This window comes from Manis pentadactyla, chromosome 3, assembly GCF_030020395.1.
Source record: "Manis pentadactyla isolate mManPen7 chromosome 3, mManPen7.hap1, whole genome shotgun sequence".
Lineage (NCBI taxonomy): Eukaryota > Metazoa > Chordata > Mammalia > Pholidota > Manidae > Manis > Manis pentadactyla.
In genome coordinates this window covers 135,538,332-135,551,849 of record NC_080021.1, presented here as the reverse complement: position 1 = coordinate 135,551,849, position 13,518 = coordinate 135,538,332, and the positions used below count along the sequence as shown (strand labels likewise).

Below are 13,518 nucleotides of genomic sequence, written 5' to 3'. Positions count from 1 at the left end.
GACTGTCTTAATAGCCTGATTTATTCTTGATAGGTCCCAGTTATTGAGGCTGTGCCAAGCACTGTCAGTGTTCCAGTCAGCACCAAGTTTCTGGCTGATTGGAAGCTAGATCATCTGGCAGATGCTTTTGAAGCATGCAAATATATACATACAATCTGTGCAATTATAATAAGTGCTAGCCTCCAGAACAGGAAATTCGGAGGTGTCCCCTTGGCCACAATTGCAAGAATCAGGGCTCCAGATGCATGTATGGGCTCCCTTCTGGGAGGTATCAGCCATGTAGCAAGGCCAAGGGACAGTGCAAAGATGGCATTCCCTGGCCTATGTTCACTGATGGCTCCTTGGCAGCTAAGGCTGATGCTCCAGGACAAGTAACTGGACCTTTGTCACAGAAAGACTGAGGGTATGTTTCAGTCTGCTGTGGAGGTAGCCTTCTAAGAACTGTCTCTAGTTGTTTCCATCCCAGGGGGCCCAGCAATTCAGTACCCTGGCTATGAGCCAGGCACTCAAGGGATGTCCCCTGTAAAGAATGCACATTTCCACCAGCTTCAACAGGGCTGCTGGGGAGCCCAGGGCAAACGTTATGGCTGCAGTGGACCATGGGAGCATATGGGGTCAGGGCAAGCCTGCTGACATCAGTGGGGCAATGTGAGAGCTTGGTACTACAAGGTTTAAGTACAATAATGGTGCTGCCATCACCAGCACTAGCAAGGTGGTGTGAGAGCACAAAAATGGCACCACCAGTACCTCTATCTCTGGAAAAAGTCCCACAGACCCCTGTGCCTCCAGTGGACACACATTAGGATTAGCTAATGATTCTCCTTCAGGTATTGTCAGGCTGCTTTTTTAACTGCTGCTTTTACACTAGGTTCTGAAGGTTAATGAGCCTATGCACAAGCCCTTTAAAAGCAGACTTTCTCTTCCCCAAAGCCTTTTGGGTCTCCTGGACATAAGCCCTGTTGGTTTTCAGAAATAGATGTTTTAGAGGCTCGTCACTCCAGCATATGTCCCAAGAATTGGGGTGCCTGATGTGGAGCATGGATCCCTCACTCCCAATGGAGACACTCCATATTTGTGAGATCTCACCTGACTGGATCACCACACTGGGAGTAGTTTTTGGCAAGACTGTCTCTCTGCCTCTCTTACCTGTCTTGGTGTGGTCCTTTTATCCTTTGTTATGGAGGAGTTGTTTAGCTAGTTTTCAAGTCTTTTTCAGAGGGAACTGATTCGTTTGTAGCTGTAGATTTGGTGTGTCCATGAAAGGAGGTTGAGTCCAAGATCTTGCCACCATCTTGAAACTAACCCCTGGGTTTTTTCTTATGCAAATCATTACCTTAATTTTGTCAAGCAAGAGAAATTACCTGGCCAATGGCAAATGGAAGCCTCTAAGTAATTCTTCTTTTACCAAATACCCAAGGATACTATGACACACCTTACCCCAGTCCATCTTGGAAGATAACTTCGGCCATAGCAGGAAACAAGTCTATTCTGTTCACTGTTATATCCCCACCTCCTAGCACAGTGCCTAACACATAATAGGTGTGGGTCACAGAGTTTAACAATGCTCTCCACATCTGAGGGCAACTGACTATATCCCAGCTCCTTGGCAGTAAAGCCAAAGGAATGAGAGCATAAGTGTGTATACTACATCCAGGTCTGGTCCCTAAAACACCCTGTGCAGTCTTCTACATTCTCCCCTTAATACAAGGTTGGACATAAAGGCTTCTGAATCAGTCCAGACAAGAAAATGGAAGGAACCCACGTCCTGGAGACTGCAGGAAATCTGCACCAAGGGAAATTACAGAAGAGACATCCAGCATAGGAGACTGTGACATCAGCAAGAATTAGCCCTTGTATTGTTAGGCCACTGAGATTTAGGAGTCTGTCACCACAGCTGACACTTACTTTGATAATACACTGTTCAATATTTGTTAAATGAACACCTATATAAATAAAGTTACCTCTGCCAATTAAGAATCTAGGCATCAAAAATTCAAAGATTCCTGTTCCTCAGAATTGGATGCCAAATGCTAAATAATGACCTCAAACCCCATAATAGACCGTAGGGAATAGATTCCAAAACATATTACAATTGTGGAGAACAATGCCAAAACTGTTGCACAGGCAAACAGTGAAATCTGGATAGGACTTCCAAGCATGCCATAAAAATTAATATTCATTCATGATAAAATCTCTCATCAAACTATGAATAGAGGGAAACTTGCTGAGCCTAATAAAGGGCATCCACAAAAAAGCAACAGCTAATATTATACTTGATGATGAAAGAAAGAATACATGAAAACTCAGTATTGTTAAGCCATCAATTTTCCTAATGTGATCTACAGATTCAATGCAATCCCAATCAAAATCTCAGGAGGGAGTTTGAAGACATGGACAAACTAATACCAAAATGTATATGTAAATATCCTAGAATAGCCAAACAACTTTGAAAAGAACAAGATTGGAGGACTTACACCACTTGAGTACAAGACTGATTAAAAGACTATAGTAATCAAGGCCTATAGACATGTACGGATGTATATGCACATGCCTATGGATCAATAGAAAAGAATAAAAGATTTCAGAAACAGAGCCAGACATATATTGTGTGATTTTGACAAAATGCCAAGGCAATTCAATAGGGAAAGAATACTTTTTTCAAGAAATAGTGCTGAAACTGGAAAGCTATATATTAAAAAATGAACTTGAATACTTTCCTCATACAATACAATAAAGATGAACTCAAAATGGATCACAGACCTAAAATGTAAGAACTAAAATCATAAAATCTCTAAAAAGAACATAGGAGAAAATCTTAGCAACTTTGGCTTAGGCAAACATTTATTAAATAGGACACAAAGGGCACAAACTTTAAAGCAAAATAATCTATAAACTTGACATCAAAATTAAAACCTTGCTCTTCAAAAAATATCATATGAAAATGAAAAGGGTAGCCACAGACTGAGAAGAACACATTTGCAAATCATGTATCTGACAAAAAACTTGTGATAGACAAATGTAGTTTAGAATTGCGATATCACTACACACCCACTAGAATGGCTAAAATTAAAACATTAACCATAACAAGCATTGATGAGGATGTGAAGTAACTGGAAACCCTCATATACTGCTAATGGGAATATAAAATGGTATAACCAGTTTCAAAAATATTTTAGCGATTTCTTAAGAAGTTAACCTTTCACCTACCCTACAACCTCATCCTTCCATTCCTAAATTTCTATCCAAGAGAAATAAAAGCCTATGTCCATACAAAAATTTGTACATGAATATTCACAGCAGTATTATTAGTAACAACCAAAACCAGAAACCACCCAAATGTCCATGAAAAGGTAAAAGATAAACTGTGTTACATGAAAACAATTAAATTCTACTCAGCAATAAAAAGGAATAACTATTAATACATGCTACAGGGACAATTCTCAAAACAACTGTACGAAGTGAAAAAAGAACAAAAATGAGTACAAAGTGACTTCATTTGAATAAAATTTAAGAAAATGCAAATTAATTGATAGTGACAGAAACCAGACAGGTGATTGCCTGGGAATGGGGAACAGGGTGGAATAGAAGAGGAGGGAGGATGACAAGGGGCACTAGGAAATTTGGGGGGATAATATATGTGCTCATTATCTTAATTGTGGGGATGGTTTCAAGGGTGTATTCATACTTACAGGGTCCAATATGATTTGACATATGTGCAGCTCACTGTATACCAGTACCTCAATTAAAATGTTTTTCAAAATGATTAATGTATAGTCAGCTAGTCATACCCACTATGGTCACAAAACAGTGTAACCAAAGATCATTTTGATAAAGGATAGTTTTAGAGGACTTGTCCCATTTTTACCATTTTGTCTCAAAAATAGAGACTACTTTAAAAACTCAAATTATTTTAAAACTAAACAAATAATTTTAAATCTAAAAGGACTTAGTACAGTGTTAGGCCTACATTAGATGTGACTAGCACACACTTACAGAACTAAATGGAGATATCAGAAACTTTCATATAGTGAAATAAATTTCTAGCCTTCACTATCTCTAAGAAGTATCACTACCAAAATTCAAGATATTTTCCATTGAACTTATCTTATTTAGAGCACTAAATTTTAAAATAAAATCTATCTTCTTACAGTACCTCGTATAAAAACATGTTTATGTTTGTTACTGCTAAAGCTGGCTACAATTCATCAAAACACTTAGCAAGCAAATTTTTCAGTAGCTTTGCCAACCTTTCCAGTGTGATGACTAAGAAATCTAATGGTGCTGGTCAGACTCAGAAACAGGATTTTCTCCTGGATGACAAAAACTGCAGAAAATACTACTTGAGAAATATCATACCACTAATAAAGGGTTACTCTCAAATCCTATGATTACAGATACACAGCTAACAGCTTCAAATAAAAGCAGAAAGTAGATCTCAGAAATTGGAAATGTCCAAACATACATTCTAGTAGCCTTTTAATACAAACTCTGATTGCAGCAATAGGTAAGGAATCATCATAATCCATGTTGGACAAGGTCATAGTGAGACACCCCTGGTTCAGAAAGCTGGGACTAAGTATGATTCCTTTAGGGAAATAGAAGCCTCAACAATTAATCAGAATGCACGATCTTCATTCACCTTGTGCACCACATACACCAGTAACTATAAAGTGATACTCTATCACCTAGCATGCTTTTGGTTTCTAGTAACTGAAACCCAACTCTTCACCAGCTAAATTATGGTGTGGTGACTTTTTGCCCTTACTGTATGTTCAATGTGTGGGGGGAGGTAGAAGGCATGAGAGGGGTCTGCTCTCATGGATCCAGGATGATGCTCTCACTTCTTGGTCCCTGGCCCCCAGGAACACCTCCACTATAGGAAGGAGAGGGAACCAGAAGGGTGTGCATCTACCTGGAAGTAACCTGCTTAGAACCCACTGGCGGGAACCATCACATAGCCCTACCTAGCTGCAACTGAACTGCAAACTGTTAGAGTGACACATGTTTAGTAAACAGCAAACGTCTCTGCCACACCAATCAAATCTGACTAACACAGATTGGTTCAAGAAACTGGCAGGTTCAGAGACAGGGCAGATTTCACAGTGGATCCATCTCTCCATCCTGCTCCACTCATGATAGCGAACAGCTGTCATTACAGGATTCCCACCCTATACTATGCTACTCAAAAAAGAACACTTCCATTCCAGCATTCAAGTAAGACATGTGCCAGAGGGCTGCTCCAGCTGCAAACCTAGTGGTGCTCTTCCTGACATGGTACATCACATCATCACGTTATCACGTTATCACATCACATCAACACAGTCACATCATCACATCACATCCGCATGTCATTACATCATCACATCACATCCTGTCATCACATCAGCACATCATGGCATCATCACATTATGCCATCACATCATTGCATCACATCATATCATCATGTCATCCCATCATTACACCATATCATCAATTATATCATTACATCACATCGTCGCATCATCACGTCATCACATCACATCATCACATCACAAATTCACATCACGCTGGTCTGTGGCATGGACAACATTGCGCTGATTGGACCTGATAAGCTGGACCTAGCAAGTACTTTAGATGCCCCAGTAAAAGATACGTCTCCAAGTGGATGAAGATGAACCCCACAAATTCATGGCTCCCCATCCTCAATGAAGTTAGTGGGATTTAATAGTTGGGAGCAGAAGTTAGCAAACTTCTGTAAAGGTTCACAGAGCAGATATATTAGACTTCTGGGCAAGATATGATCTCTGTAACATATTCTTCTTTTCCCCCAAACATATAAAAATATAAACATTCTTATTCACAAGTCATACAAAAAGAGCCAGCATTCTGGACTTGGCCCACAGCCACAGTTTATTGATAGCTGGTCTCCCTTGAGATATCCTGTACAAGGGAAAATGTAAGTTACTCCACCCTGTATTTACATGCAAAACGCATAACACTAGTGTCACCTTTTTTAATTTTGGAGGAACATATACCACATTCACATGTGCTATTTGACAAATCTATAGACTCACACGTAAAGCTGTCTGCTTTGAGTGGGATAAGAGTAAGAGAAGGCTACACTGTTCAGATCCTTCAGGAATTAAGGTTCGATCATTCACCAGATAGAAAACTCCAGCCATTGGAATGGGTAGTGAAAGAAGCCATAGATGCCAAATTAAGGCATGTGACCAACTAAAAAAGGAATATAATAGTTTTGCATATTTCCTTATTATATGGATCCATTTATTTATGTGTCAGCAAATTTTCTACTCTCTCCTTTCCATTTTTATTTTATACACAAGTTGTTGAAAGCTAACTTTAAAATTTAGACTTTAGGCAACAGATATTCAGTGGGACTGTGGCTGATTTAAAAAATTAATGTAGTCAGTACTAGATACAATGAGTCTTGGGGTTGTGCATCTGCTTATTTTGATAAAAGGTAAAAACTTGTTCACCTGCAAGAAGGATAGCTCTATCTCACATGGTAGCCAATGGGTCATCACAGAAGAAACAGAAAATATCTTAAACTGAATTAAAAATAAAAACACAACATATCAAAATTTGTGAGATGCTACTTAAGCAGAGCTTAAAGAGAACTTTGAGGCTTTTAACAGTTGTTTTAGAAAAGAATAAAGGTCTTAAAACAATAACTTAAGCTTCTCCCTTAAGAAAGTAGGGAAAAAAGAGCAAACTATACCCAAAGCAAGTAAAAGTGAAGATATAATAAGGATTAGAGTGGAAATTGATGAAACAGAAAACAAGTAAAATGAATGGGAAAAAAAGTTAATTCTTTGGAAAAAAAAATCAACAAAACTGACAAACCTTTAGCTACATTGATCAAGAAAAAAAGAAGACACAAATTACCAAAATCAGAAATGAAACAGGAGCCATAATTACCCACTCCACAGAATGTAAGGAGGACTTTAAGGAAAAACTGAATTACTTTATGCCAACAAACTACACAATTTCGATAATGGAAAAACAAATTACGAAAACCTACTCGAGAAGAAATAGAAAACTGAAAGAGATCCACAGCAAGTAAAGAAACTGAATTTGTAATTTAAATTTTTCTCATAAAGAAAAAATCCAGGAACAGATAAGTTCATAGGCTAATTCTACCAAATATTTAAAGATGAAATAATATTAATCCCTCACAAACTCTTTTAGAAAATATAACAGGGAACACTTCCCAACTCATTCTAAGATGCCCATATTACCACAAGCCCAAAGCCAAAGACAAAAAAAAAATTACCCACCAATATCCCTCATGAACATAGACACAAATATCCTAAATAAAACATTACTAAACCAAACTCAGTATCATATGAAAAGGATTATATACCATCACCAAGTGGGATTTATCCCAGGATGCAGTTAGTATAACATTTTAAAAAATCAATTAATAGAACAAATTACATTAATAGAATAAAGAAAGAAAACCACATAGTCATCTAAAAAGATGCAGAATAGCATCTGACAAAATCCAACATTTATTCATGAAAGAACTTTTCACAGTCTAGGAGCAGGAGAGTTCTTCAACCTGATAAAGAACATTTATGAGAAACTTAAGCTAACATCAGACCTGTTGGTAAGAGATTAAATGCTTTCCCTCTAAGATCAGGAACAAGTCAAGAATGTCCACTTTCCCCACCTCTGCTCAGCAACGTATTGGAGGTTCTAGGCACAGAAAAAGAAAAAATAAATAAAAGCATTCAGATAAAAAAAACTCTGCACTGTCTATATGCACAGTTGACATGATGGTGTATGTAAAAATTCTAAGAAATTCACAAAAAATCTGCTTGAAGTAATAAAGTTACAGGATATAAGATCAATATACAAAAATCAATTGTATTTTTATCCACTGGCAACAAGCAATCCAAAAATGAAATTTGAAAAACTTTTCACAATAACATGAAAATGAAACACTTTGAAATAAAGTTAACACAGGAAGAGCAAGACTTGTACACTGAAAATTACAAAACTGAGAGAAATTAAAGATCCAAACAAATGGAAAGACATTCTGTATTCATATTAGGATAGCAATTCTCCCCCAAACTGATCTAGAATCAATGACAATTCCATTAAAATTCATCACAGCAGTCTTTTTCGGGAAAAAAATGACAAACTGATACCAAATTTTATATGGAAATGTAAGGCACCCAGAATAGCTAAACAATTTCAAAAGGAACTAAAATATTGGAAGATTGAGACTACCCAATATCAAAATTTACTGTAAAGCCATCATAATAAAGAGGGTATGGTACTGGTCATAGACTAAGCACCCCATCACTGAAACAGAAATGAGAGTCTAGAGATGATTTATCATCAACTCATTTTCTGCAAAAGTGTCAAGACAATTAAATGGGGAAAGGCCAGTTCTTTCAATAAATATTGAGCTGGGATAACTGGATGGCCACATATAAAAAGATGAATTTGAATCCATATCTGAAACAACACAGAAAACTTAATGGAAACTGATCACAAATCTAAAGTATTGGTCCAAAAAAAGAAAAAAAATTAATAAACAGACTTCCTCAAAGTTAAAAACTTCTGTATTTCAAAAGATATCATGAAAAAAATGACAAGACAATAGAGAAATTATTTGGTGAACACATTATTTGATAATGGGCTTGTATCCAGAGTACACAAAAAAATGCTTATAACAGTAAGACAGAAAACTGTGAAAATGTGTTACAGAAACCTAACTCAAAATTGAAGTCAGAAAGCCATGAAAGGAAGGCTCTTGTGCATGTACCACTTCTCACAACTTGCACAGTCCAGCAGGAAGAAGGAAGGTTTCCTCTCCACCCAGCAATAGCAAGCTGCCCTCCCCTGCCACCACTGAGAGGCCATCTTTTCAGTCACCTGCAGCCACAGAAAAGTCACCAGCACTCTGAACTGTCATTTTCTTCCAGTGAGCTTTTGTTCAGAACAACCCCTTCCAACTTTCCTCTACAAAAGGACACACTCCTCCTTTAGTCTTGGGACTTACCTATACTTTGCCATAGTTTGCTTGTCCTCAATTGGAATTCCTCTGCTATTCCTGAGCAAACTCAATTTTACTGGCTGAATAACTTACCTTCTCTTTTAGAAGGTTGACACAATCAAAAACTGGACAAAAGATTTCATTAGATATTTCAAAAATGACATGGGAATTGCTAATAATGAAAATATGTTCAACATCATTAGCTACTAGGGAACTGCAAATTAAACCACAATGAGACACCTCACACCTACTAAGATGGCTCTAAAAAAAGACATAACAAGTGAAGATGTGGAAAAATTGGAACTGTCACACATTGCTTGTGAGAATATAAAATGGTACGGCCACACTGGAAAATAGTTCAGCAGTTTCTTAAAAAGTTAAACACAAGCTTACTATACAACCCATCAATTCCACTCATATGTATGTATCCAGGAAAAATGAAAACATGTCTAAAGACTTGCACACAAATGCTCACAGCAGCATTATTCATAATAGCCAAAAATTAGAACCAACTTAAGAGTCCATCAACCAATGATGGATAAACAAAATGTGGTATATCGATACAATAGGATACTATTTAGCAATAAACAGGAACAAACTACTGATACATGCTACAACATGAATTTCAAAAACATTATGCTAGAAGCAACCTAAGTGTCCATCAGTATATGAATGGATAAAGAAGATGTGGTACATATACATAATGGAATATTATTCAGCCTTAAGAAGAAAACAAATCCTACCATTTGCAACAACATGTATGGAGCTAGAGGGTATTATGCTCAGTGAAATAAGCCAGGCGGAAAGACAAGTATCAAATGATTTCACTCATCTGTGGAGTATAAGAAGAAAGAAAAAACTGAAGGAACAAAACAGCAGCAGACTCACAGAACCCAAGAATGGACTAACAGTTACTAAAGGGAAAGGGATTGGGGAGGATGGGTGGGAAGGGAGGGATAAGGGGAAAAAGGGGCATTACGATTAGCACCATAATGTAGGGGTGGGGGCACGGGGAAGACAGTATAGCACAGAGAAGACAAGTAGTGATTCTATAGCATCTTACTATGCTGATGGACAGTGACTGTAATGGGGTATGTGGTGGGGACCTGATAATGGGGGAAATCTAGTAACCACAATGTTCATGTAAGTGTATATTAATGATGCCAAAAAAAAAAAAAAAAACACTATGCTAAGTGAAAGAAGGCTGACATAGAGAACACTTACTTTTATGAATGCATTCATATGAAACATCCAGAAAAAGCTAATCTATAGGAACAGAAACCAAACCAATGGTTGCCTGAGTCTGAAAGCCAGAGTCAGGATTGACTATGAACTTGCATATGCAAACTTGTTACAAGTGATACAAATGTTCTAAAACTGAATCTTGGTGATCACTACACAATTCCAAAAATCTACTGAAAAAAAAAAGCACTTAATTTTTTAGAAAACATACTATATAGTTGCAAAAAAGGTGATTTCCATATGAACTCAACCTTCTTAAAATTATTGAAAGGTATTAGGGAAATTATTTATATATGTTCCTATACTAGAGTTCTTAACAGGGAAACGATTTCTATATCTAGCAGAGTTTATAATGATCCTAAGAAAATGGACCAGCTAATTTTGCAAGGTCTCTTAAAAACTAAGTCCAAAAAAAAGGTTTGATATTTAGTATAAAAATGCTCAAAATTTACATTGTTATCTTAAACCTTTTGATGGATTTTTATGTTTCTCCTTCCCTATAACTCAGTGAACTTGTCCTGTGGGTGTTCTTTCTTATCAAAAGTCATTTAGGATCCATAAACAAGATAGAAAATATACACACTCCAGCCTAAAACTTTATAACACATTTGGTGTACATCTGGATCCTCCACCACTACCAACTTGAAACTGCCACAATACATGTGAGATTTCTCTGGCACTCTGCAGCCTCGGTAATCAATCCAACTTTCTACTGGACAAGCTGACCTCCCTGTGGCTGGTTTTCATAAATACAAAATTTGTATAATTGTTACTGGAACTACTTGCTGGAACATGGAACTGGTTTAAAATACCATGTTTCAAAACGTACACATAGTTTCATGTACACACATCTTCCACATTCAGCCAATCAATCAAGCTAATGCTTTTTATTAGAGAACAGAACAGAAAATTCCAATACTGAGCTGGCTTTTCTTTTCTGGAGCCTCAGTAAATGTTTTTCGGGAAATCAAGAAGACTATAACTGAATAATGAAAAAAAATGAGTTAAAATGTATAATATATCCAAGTATAATTAGTCCCGTTCTAAAGAAGCAGGATCTAACATTTACTCTGGGGGAAAGAGGCCTCTCACATAATTAGGAAAAAGCAAATCCTTTTTTGATGCAGTCTTTCTTGTGTAAGTAAAAAGTAACATATATGAGCGTGTATTTATTTCGATGCAACTCTGGCACAGTACATTATATTGAAACATCCATTTAATTCGTTTAATGGATAAAGTCCCAATGAACATGTTTTCTATCTATGCCCATGTAATAAATGACCTGGTATGCATTCTATCATTTGTGACCACCTTTCCTCCCTTCTTGAGGGGAGTAGAGAAAAATGTTCCAAGCTGCACATCACTGAAGGTAGAGTGACATCCATAAATAGCTTAAGTTGGGTGGCCCCAAAACACCCTGCTCATCAAATGGTAAGTCACATTTAAGATGCACTAAATGGGACACAGACCAGAATGAAACTAGGAGCCTGGGAGCTTTCCAGCAATTTCAGATCACGACAAAGCCCAGGCACCTACAGCTCTTTGCTGGAAAATTCCTGGGCCTCTTCCCTTAAAATTCTGGTCCCGAATTTCTCAGGGTTAAAAACCTCCCAATGTTTCGCCCCCTCCAGACCGCCAGCGCATACAACCCGACCACAGAGTGTTCGTGGTTGGAAACGCACCCACACAAAACATACAAAAACGCCAACCGGCAACCACCACCCAAGGGAAAAGAAAACCTCCCAGGGCTTTGGACGAAAGTGGGCCTGGCGTGGGCCTGGCGTTCAGAGGCGAGGGTAGAAGTTTGCCCAGAAGAAGCCTCCTCCCCTCCCGGGATGGATGGCCTGCAGCCCGACGGGTGAGAGCCGCGCCGCAGGGGTGGGGAGAGCCCGCGGCCGGTCGTAGCAGGGACGGGCCACAGGCGGCGAGCTCTACACACGCCGACGGATCCGGAACCAGGAATTTCACCTCTGCTGCCCTCCTTGTACGAAACACAGCAGCCCGGAATTCCAGGAACAAAAACGGCCAAAGCCCCAACTTCCAGCTCCCACCACTCTGGGATATTCCGTTGGCGAGACCCCGCCTCCAGCCCCACCCCCGGGCCCGGTCCGCGCCGGACACGCCCCGTCTCGCCCCTCAGCCCGCCCTACCCACCTCCACGGCCCCGCCCCGGGCACACCGCTCTGCCCTACCCAGGCCCTGGCCTCGCCCCTCAGCCCCCACTATCTACCCACCGCCCCGGGCCCGTCCCTCGGCTTTGGCCATCCCCACCACGCCGGCCCCGCCCCGGGCACGCCCCCTCATCCCAACCCATCCTCACTGCTCGGCCACGCCCCCACCCGCCGCCCCCGGGCCCGCACACGGCCCCGGCCCGCTCGCCCACCTAGAGGCGCAGCGAGCGGCGGACGTTCTCGCGAGTCTTCACGCCCTGCCCCTACCCGCACGCCCGGCTGACGTGTCTGCCAGACCACCCGGGCAGCGGCCGCCTTCGCGCTCTGCGGCCTCTCTTACCGGGTGGTCCGCGCCGGAGCTGCTTCGGCAGTTTGGGCAGTGGCCGAAAGGGAGCCGCCGCCTGGGTTCTGCGGCTTGAAAATTTGGCTTCGCCTCGTACTGGCTTTTTATTTTGTTTTGACCTTTTTGGAATTTTCCCGCGGTCGCCCCGCATTGGGGCCGCGCGCGCGCGCACGTGCCCGCAGTGCAATCTGGGGCCGAGCGGGAGGCTCAGCGCGCCGCCGGGGCATCGCGGGAAAGCTCCGACCAATCACGGACTCATGGAGGGCGGGGCGGATCCTCGCGCGGCTCAGCCGGAAGTCGGGCCCGCGGGAAGGTGCGGCTGCGTTAGTTTTCCCCGGGCCTGTGCGGGAGTCGTGGTCTCCGGCCAGAAGGACCCGCGAGGAGAAACCCGGGCTTCTTCATTGGGTGGTTGCCCAGTTATTTCAAGATCGTGTTGGAAAGGCAGAGGAGGTAAAATGGAAGTTAGTTTTCTGAAAGAACTGAGTCTTTGTCAGGGCCTAGAATACGATTTTCTAACTGTGGTCACACGAGAAGAGGCATCGCTCCCCAAAGTCAGGTCAGCAGTGTATTTAAGCCGTTTGCATGGAAAGCAGCATTTTCTATAAATTGCCATTCATGGACATAGTGTTAGCTTGTCCCGGCGGGTTTTTAAATTATTCTTGACCTTAGTAATGCCCAAAGGTTTTTCATAGAGGTTTAAACTGGAAAAAATAATAATCTGAGGAACCTAATCTTAAAATTTAAAAAAAAAGTTT

At 40.3% G+C, this 13,518-nt stretch overlaps 1 protein-coding gene across 9 annotated transcripts in view; it reads right to left on the bottom strand.

Moving 5' to 3' along the window:
- FANCC (FA complementation group C) overlaps nt 1-12,931 on the bottom strand; it is a 299,481-nt gene extending 286,550 nt beyond the window's left edge. For 4 of the 9 annotated variants that reach the window (XM_036904367.2, XM_057498495.1, XM_057498494.1 and 1 more), the window contains exon 1: nt 12,761-12,925. The gene's annotated coding sequence lies outside the window, so the exon portion shown is untranslated. Of the gene's footprint in view, nt 1-12,217; nt 12,316-12,760 lie in introns of those variants that run through there. The other 5 variants (XM_036904368.2, XM_057498496.1, XM_036904371.2 and 2 more) reach the window with 4 other exon arrangements.
- Nucleotides 12,932-13,518: the final 587 nt, after the last annotated feature.